This window comes from Gracilinanus agilis, chromosome 2, assembly GCF_016433145.1.
Source record: "Gracilinanus agilis isolate LMUSP501 chromosome 2, AgileGrace, whole genome shotgun sequence".
NCBI classification, from domain to species: domain Eukaryota; kingdom Metazoa; phylum Chordata; class Mammalia; order Didelphimorphia; family Didelphidae; genus Gracilinanus; species Gracilinanus agilis.
In genome coordinates this window covers 434,437,237-434,446,452 of record NC_058131.1, presented here as the reverse complement: position 1 = coordinate 434,446,452, position 9,216 = coordinate 434,437,237, and the positions used below count along the sequence as shown (strand labels likewise).

At 36.9% G+C, this 9,216-nt stretch overlaps 1 pseudogene; it reads left to right on the top strand.

Annotated features, from left to right (window-relative positions):
• The first annotated feature begins 4,298 nt into the window (after positions 1-4,298).
• LOC123233909 lies at positions 4,299-5,860 on the top strand (annotated as a pseudogene).
• Positions 5,861-9,216: the final 3,356 nt, after the last annotated feature.

Sequence of the window (9,216 nt, the reverse complement as noted above, 5' to 3'; positions counted from 1 at the left end):
GGTGATGGAATACTATTGTGCTAAAAGGAATAATAAACTGGAGGAGTTCCAGGCAAACTGGAGAGACCTCCAGGCACTGATGCAGAGCGAAAGGAGCAGAGCCAGAAGAACACTGTACACAGAGACTGATATACTGTGGTAAAATTGAATGTAATGGACCTCTGTACCAGCAGCAATACAATGACCCAGGACAATTCCGAGGGATTTATGGTAAAGATGCTACCCACATTCAGAGGAAGGACTGCAGGAGAGGAAACATAAGAAAAACAACTGCTTGAACGCATGGGTCGGGGTGGACATGATTGGGGATGTGGACTCGAAACTACCACACCAATGCAACTACCAACAATTTGGAAATTGGTCTTGATCAAGGACACATGACAAAACTAGTGGAAATGCGCATCGGCCATGAGTGGGTGTTAGGGACCAAGACTTTAAGAAAAGATAGTCACTCTTCTAAGAATAGATATCATTCACTCTTCTAAGATAAGATATTGATCATAGGCCCAGCCATGCTTGGAGACAGTAAGACGCCACCAGAGATTTTCTATGCTCCCTTTCCGCGTTCCTTTCCCCCTTAGTATCTGCCCACCCCCTTCTGCCCTCTGCCTATATATCCTTGTCATAGATCTGCAATAAACGAGCCTTGTACCCATCAAAACGACTCTGTCTTGCATGCAAGGTCTCCCCTCTTATTCCCCTATGGGTATTTAGGTTGCCGTTTCCCCGGACCCCTCGGTTGTGTCCGGCTGGACCCGGACAGGTGGGGGGCATGCGGGGGGGGGGGGAGGGTGAAGGGGATAAGAGGAGTATGAATCAGGCAACCATGTTAAAAATGTATATTAATAAATGTTAAAAAAAATATAACAAAGTTCATTTGGAAGAAAAGGTCAAGAATATCAAGAGAAATAATAAAAAAAAAACCATGAAGGAAGGTGTCCTAGCAGTACCAGATATTAAAGTATACTATAAAACAGCAGCCATCAAAACGGTATGGTATTGGCTAAGAGACAGAAAGGAGGATCAGTGGATCAGGAGGATCAGACTTGGGGTAAGTGACGTCAGCAAGACAGCATATGATAAACCCAAAGAGCCCAACTTTTGGGACAAAAATACACTATTCAACAAAAACTGCTAGGAAAATTGGAAAACAATATGGGAGAGATTAGGTTTAGATCAGCATCTCACACCCTACACCAAGATAAATTCAGAGTGGGTGAATGACTTGAATATAAAGAAGGAAACTATAAGTAAATTAGGTAAACACAAAATAGTGTACTTGTCAGGTGGGATTTATACCTGGAATGCAACCAGGAACCGTGATAGCTGAGCTGATCTCAGGCACAAATACAAGTGTGGAACAGTACTCTCTCTCCCCAGGAATGGAACTAAGTTTTGGCATATAGACAAAATCAAGGGGAAAAATAATCCCCAAATTAACAAAAGACAGAGAAAGACTGATGCTAGAAAAAAATTTCAACAATAGAGATGACCAAAAGAGAAGCTGAGCGGGGAGAGCAATATAAAAATGAAAACATGTGAAGCCTCAAAATCAACTTCTAGAGAAGCTCTAAAAAAGGAGAGAAAAATAAGTAATAAGAAACTTTTTTTAAAAAGTTAGAAAAGAAAATGATAGAAAAAATCAACAGCTTAGGGAAAAAAACCTTTCTGATAAAAACAGTGCTTTTAAAAAGGGAATACAATACTTGAAACAGGAAAATAATTCCCTAAGAAAGGAAGTACAAAGCCCCAAAGAAGAAAACAACTCCTCCAAAATTAGAGTTGGACAAATTGAAGCTAATGACTTCATAAGACCACAGGAAACAATATAACAAATTCAAAAGAATGAAACATAAAAGAAAATTTCAAATCTCTTGTTAGAAAAAAACTGACCTGGAAAATAGATACAGGAAAGATAATTTAATAATTTTGGTTTTTTAAATTTTGGACAATTAACAATTATTGGATTACTTGAAAGTCATGATCAAAAAAGAGCTTAAACATTATCTTTCAATAAACTATCAAAGAAAACTGCTCTGACATTCTAGAACCAAAAAGTAAAATCTAAATAATAAGTTCCAAGGCATAAGAGTGGTAAGGACTAGGCAATGGGGATTAAGTGATTTGCACAGAGTCACATAGCTAGGAAGAGTCTGAGACCAGATTTGAACTCAGGATCTCCCATCTCTAGGCTTGGCTCTTAATCCACTGAGTCACCTAGCTGCCCCCAAAACTCTCCCTTTTAAAAATCCAATCTTTGTCTTGAGAAGCCAAGGAAAGGGGTATAGGCTAGTGTTAAATTTTCACAATATGATGGAATGGTATCTAAAAAATTAAAGTTAAAGTTAAAGGAGAAGAAGGAGAAGGAAAGAATTGGATGCATGAAAGAGCTTTAAAAGAGACAGGGAAGATGGGGGAGTTGGAGAGGGGAGAACCCTACTCTCCTCAGATATAGCTCCAAGAAAGAAGAACATAAGCAATCAGCTGGGTATAAAAGTCTATTTTACCCTATAGGAAAGTCAGAAGGGAAATAGATAAGAGAAAGGAGGGAGTTGATAGAAAAGAGGGCAAATTGGGGGATATGGTAGTCATAAGCTAAACACTTTTGAAAATGGACAAAATGAAAAGAGAGAGAAAAGGATGAATAAGTTTGTACTTATAATGTACTTATAATGTATATAATGTATAATATATGTACTTACAGATACACAAATATTTAAAGCATCTCTTTTTGTGATGAAAAGGAATTAGAAAGTGAGAGATACTCAAAAATTGGGGAATGACTAAGTTATAGTATATGATTTTAATGGAATACTATTGGGCTATAAGAGCAGGAGGAGCTCAGAAAAACCTGTAAAGACTTACATGAATTGAAGCAGAGTAAAATGAGTAAAACCAGGAGAACTTTGTATACAACAAGAATACTGTACAATGAGCAATTGTGAATGAGTTAGCTGTTCTCAGCATTATAATGATCCAAAACAACCCCAAAGGACTCATGATTACAAAATGCCATCTGAACTCTTTTTCACATTCTTAATTTTTTCCAAGTCTCCTTCCACAAAAAGATTAATATGGGGAAATGTTTTACTTGATTGCATGTGTAAAATCTGTATTAGATTGCTTACCATCTAGAGGAGGGAGAGGAGAGAGAATTAGGGACTTAAAATGCTTTTTAAAAAATTTAAGACAAATAACACTGCTAAGTCTGTATCCCAAAGATATTTTTAAAAAGGAAGTGTGAATAGCACGCTTGTATAAAAATATTTATAGCAGCTCTTTTTGTGGTGGCAAAGAATTTAAATTGAGGGAGTGTCCATCAATTGGGGAATGGTTGAATAAATTGTAGTAAATTAGTGTTATAAGAAATGATGAGCAGGATGATTTCAGAAAAAGTTAGAAAACCCTACATGGACTATTGCAGAGTGAAATAAACAGAACCAGAATATTGTACACAGTATCAGTAATATTGTATGATGATCAGTTGTGATTGACTTAGCTGATCTCAGCAATACAGTGATCCAGAACAATTCTGAAGGACTTCTGACAATGAATGCTATCCACTTCTAGAGTAAGAATTGTTGGGGTCAGAATGCAGATCAAAGTGTACTATTTTTCATTTTTGTTTATTTGTGTTTTTATTTTGGGATTTTTATTTCATATGAGTATTCTCTTATAGCATGACCAATATGGAAGTATATGTTGCATGATAATACATGTATAACTCAGCTAAAATTGTTTACCATATCTGGGAGTGGGGAGGGAAGAGAAGGAGAAAGACAATTCAGATCTTATAATTTCAGAAAACATGTCGAAATTGTTATGTATAATTTGGAAAATAAAATATCTTTTAAAAAATAAAAATTATAATGTTGGAAATTATTTTTACATGCAATTGGGGGGGGATTTAATATAATTTAAGAAATCCAAATAACTCTAGGCCATATAAAATGCCTGGGGAAATACATACCAAAACAAACCCAGCAACTCTATGAACACAATCACAAAAGATCTCTTACACAAATAAAATCAGATCTGAAAAACTGGAAAAACATTACTCATGTATAAGCTGAACAAGTATAATTAAAATGACCACCCTACTCATATAATTACTCATTAATTATATTAATTATTAACTACCTCCCAATAACAAAATTTATCAAACTAATTTTGAGGTCCATGATATAAACTTAGGGGACTTGAAAACTACATTTCCCATGATTCTTCTTATGTAATACAGGTGGGGCAGGAAGTGTGATTATGTAGACAGAGGTATAAAGTCTCTGAACTTGATTGGGATGCTCTCTTTCCTACGAAGCAGCAAGAGTGAAGGTATGGTAGGCATTTTGAATCAGATCTTAGCAGGCATGTGGCTTTCTTAATTAACAATATGGATTACAATAAAACTAATATTTTTAAATATATCCATCTATATCAATTTTATTCGTAACAGTTATGGCAACCACTTGAAGTTTGGAAATTGGACTCTCAATTTTTCTGATAACATAACACTCAAAAACATAGTATAAATATCAAGTGCTCTACCATCACCCCAGATGACATCTATAAGGAAGAATTCAAGTTAAAGGAAATGTAGAAAAAACCCAATGGAGGTCCCAAGAACATACTCAGAGAATCAAGAATATATTCAGAGAATCTAACATTTATATGAACATACTGTCTCCACCAGGCTAGCCCCTGGTTGAATCAAATGCCTCACATTTGCAGGTACGGTTGTGGAGGGCACTTTCAAACTGCTGTTCGTTCTGAAGGAGGGCTGAGGTATAAGGAATGTAGGGTGCACAACTTCTCTGCCAGAGGTATAGGCATGGGTATATACAACACTGAAGATTCTGTCTCGGGTTCCACATGCAGTTGCTTCCATTATGCTATTCAGAGAGTGGCTCCTATGTATTATTATTAATTAAAATGATGTAGATTGATATTAAAAGAAATATGAATATTATAATTAATGCCACGTTGGTAAAATATAAAGATGACCATGTGCCTGATAAGATCTGTTTCAAATTCCCTGCCATACCTTCTCCCACCTGGCTCCTTCGTACCAAAGAGCGCATCCCAGTCAAGTCCTCTCTATTTAAGCTCTGCTTTACATTGGCTTACGTCACCACGTAAAACTGGGAACCTGTTGAATCATGGGAAATGTAGTTTCAAAGTCCCCTAAATGTCCACAGGAATTTTGTCATATGTCTAAATATTTTAAGGCTCAAATGAACCCCCAAAATTCCAAATAACACAGTATGAGAACCAAGAATACCACCTGGAAGGCCTATGATAGTTGCTTCCAAGATATCTTTTAGAAAAGCTTTGAAAAGCTTTATTGGACAGATTTTAACAAGAACAAGATTTGATATGAACACTGACTCACTGACAACATGGTAGCCCAAGTAGTCAAGTCTTTAGGTGGTTTTGTCTGAACCTGTTAAGAATTACAGTGTCACTATATGAGGATGTCACGTAGTCTGATATACTAACCCAAGGCTTTGGTTCTCTCTCAGCCTGATGACTTTGGGGTTGGTCCTCCCAGACAAAACGACTACTGAAGCAGAGGAACTGTCACAGGTGCCATTACCAAGAATGGTAGAAGAGCCAAATCACTGCTAGCATTTTTGCCCCCACAGGATTACAGCATTGAGGGAAGCTGGACAGTAATTAGGACTTTATCAAATTTACAGAATGGAGATGGTATGTGTTGAGACAGGCTAGCATGAAACTATAACCAAGAGCCTTGGAGGTTTGCATCCATGTTCTAAGCAACAGGAAGCTGAGTGAACACTTCCTTAATTCACATAGATTTCCTGAACACTATCGAGAACAAAAAGCCTTGGGCAAGAAATAAGTGTGGGGGCGGAATAGCTTTGTCTGCAGGTTAGGAGGTGAGAGTTGAGCATGTGGCTGGTAGGTTCATTGCTTGTCCTGTTCTCTCCATCTCCACTACTGGAGGAAGGAACCCCATAACTTTTTTACCTGGTAATTTGGAACAGGAAATATGTACTAAGAATATTTTTGTTAGCTAGTGAGTTTTTAAATTTTTTTCCCCTAAAAAGTCTGTAAAAGTTGGTTTTCTAGAATAGACTTCTAATTGAAGACATCCTAATCAAGAAAGGTTTCTCAAAATAGGATAAAGAAATAGTTCAGCAATTTGAATGTGCACTAGTTTTTGATACCCTCCATTTATGAGAGATTGTGGGATGCCCTATATCCCCAACCATGTCATGGTGTTTTTCAGGATTTAGACTTGATTTGGGGATCCAGAGTCTGTAATTTACAGAACAACTTTCAAATCTATTCTAAATTGTGTGCCTGTCTATGGGGAAGGGGGGGGGGGCCTAGCAATTCTCTGGCGACATCTAGTGGCCAGAATGAAAATAGCAACACCTTCATGTGTTATTGAAGGGAAAATAATTTCCAAATTTGCCAATTGATAGTCATACTTACCAGTAAGCAAGAATGGCTCTGTGAACTCATTCACTGAAAGCTCTACCTTCAAATCTTAGAAAGCATATCTGAAAGTCATTTCCTATCCTTGTATGGGATCAATCAATTGTAATGGATTTGTAATGTAATTGTAATAGTATTCATTAACTGGGATTTGAATCAGCAAAATATTTCTTTAACTTCTCCACATAGAGGATGTGGAGAGGAGAAAAGCATTTTGGGTTGTTTTTGTTTTTGTTTTTGTTTGTTTGGTTTTTTTTTTAAGATTGATCACTGAGACTTTGCTATTTCACAACTGTGTGTTTATTTTGCTGTGAGTTTGTTTTGTCTATTTCTTTCGATGTAGTCATTTTGTCTTGTCCTCTCATGTGTTTAAGGATTTGTTTTTATAATGGGAATTAAAGAATAGCAAAATTAGCATAACAAAAGAGACTCCTTTGAGGATCATCTAATTGGTATAAGAAAAATAAAATTAAAAAACAATTAGGTCATCTCTGTATAAGGTTGTGTCAACCTAGAAAAACAGGACCACTAAAGCAGTTATAAAGAACAAGGTTTTAATTGGGACAAGAAAGACAGTACTTTAATTGGCCAATACAGAAGCAAGCTTTGGGACTCTGGGAACACTGTCTCCAAGAAAATGCACCTCAAAAGGGGATAAGGACTTAGGGTCTTATATACCTTCTGGGGAATAAAGGACATAAAGGACAATTGATTGGCATACAATAGAGACAAGGGAAGGAGGAGTCCATCTGGACTCCCTGGAAGAGACCTAGTTACAATGGGAGAAGATTGGATTATATCTACTAATTTTATCTAAGCTAAGATCATTGAGTACTTTAAGGTTTATTGTTCAGTCTAAAGCAGTGATGGCAAACCATTTAGAGATGGAGTGCCAAGCTGTGTCACTACCCCACCCCACCCAGACTAAGTGCCATGCCTGCCTCCCACAGAAACCAAGTGCCACACCTAGACCCCTCAACTCACCCTCCCCACCCCTCTCATTACCCCAGACAGAGGAGAGAGGAAGCACTCCCATTGGACTGCAGGGCAGAGGGGAGGGTGATGAGAGCAGTAGGAAAGTGGCCCCATCCCTCTGCTCCCCTCCAGCTCTGTTCCCCTCCAGCAGTGTGCCAGCCATTCTGTGAGCTATGCTCCCCTCAAACCTATACCTAGCCCAACTCTAATCCTAATTCAATCACTAGCCCTTCTCCAACTCTAAGCTTAGCTTAAATTTCCAGACTTAACCCTAACCCCAACCCCAACCCTAACCCTAAACTCAATAACAACACTAATGCAAACCATAACACTAATACAAATCTATGCCTAGCCCAACTTAACCCTAACCCTAAATTCTAAACTGAACACAAAGGCTTACCAGCATTCCAACCTTATTCCAATACTAACTGTTATCTTAATAGTAAACTTTAATATGAACTGAGTACGGACTCAAACATCAATTTGAACTATAACCCTAACTACAATAGTAATGATAAAACAAATGCAAAATGTTACACTAATACTAAAACTATCTTTAAAACAACACTCCAACCCAAACCCTAACCCTAACTTCAATGATAAAACTAACATAAACCATAATACTAATATAAATCTATGCCTACCCAACTCTAACCCTAACCTTAAATTCTAAAATAATCAAAACACTCACTCTAACCTTGATCCTTCCCCTAACCCTAAACTGAAATCTTAGCCTCATCCCAACCCTATCCATCCCTATCCCAAATTCATCACTAACCCTATTCCAAATATACTACCACAACACTAAAGTTAACTCTAACATGATTGCTAAACTTTACCCTAATTTCCCACAAACCCTTACCAGCATTCCCACATTATTCTCAACACTAACTGGTATCTTAACACTAATCCTAAAACAAATCAAGCACATACTAAAACTCTAACAATAAGAGTAATGATAAAACTAATGCAAAATGGAACACTAATAATAAATGTGCCTTTAAAATAACCCTATCCCTACCCCAACTGAAACCCTAAACCTAACCTCATTGATAACACTAACACAAACCATAACACTAATATAAATCTATGTCTTGCCAAATCTATCCCTAAACCTAAATTCTAAACTAACCTTGACACTAACTCTTACTCTAAATCCTGAGTATAAACCTAATCCTAAACATCCCTATCCTGAAGTCATCACTAACCCTAATCCAAATATACTACCTTAACACTAACACTATCGCAAAAACCATTACTCTAAATTCCCACCAATTCTAACTCTAAGTGTAACATGAACCAGCAGCAATCCTAACCTTCTCTATAACCCTAACTTAACACTAATCCTTACCAGAATTCCTAACACTGTTATTTTAATACGAATCCTAAAAGGAATCAAACATGCACTAAAACATTTAGGTTAACCATAACTAACTATAAGAGTAATGATAAAATGAATGCAAAATGGAATACTAAACCTACCTTTAAAATAACTCTGTCACTACCCAATCACTAACTCTAACCTCAATGATAACAATACTTAAAACTGAAACACTAATACAAATCTACACCTAACCCTAGCACTAATCCTAACCCTAACCCTAACCTCAATGATAACATAATCGGAAACCTTAACACTAATACAAATCTATGCCTACCCAATTCTAAAACTAAGTCTAAATTCTAAACAAACTTTAACACTCACTCTAACCCTAATCCTTCCCATAACCCTAAACTGAAATCTAAACGTAATCCTAATCCTAAACATCCCTATCCTGA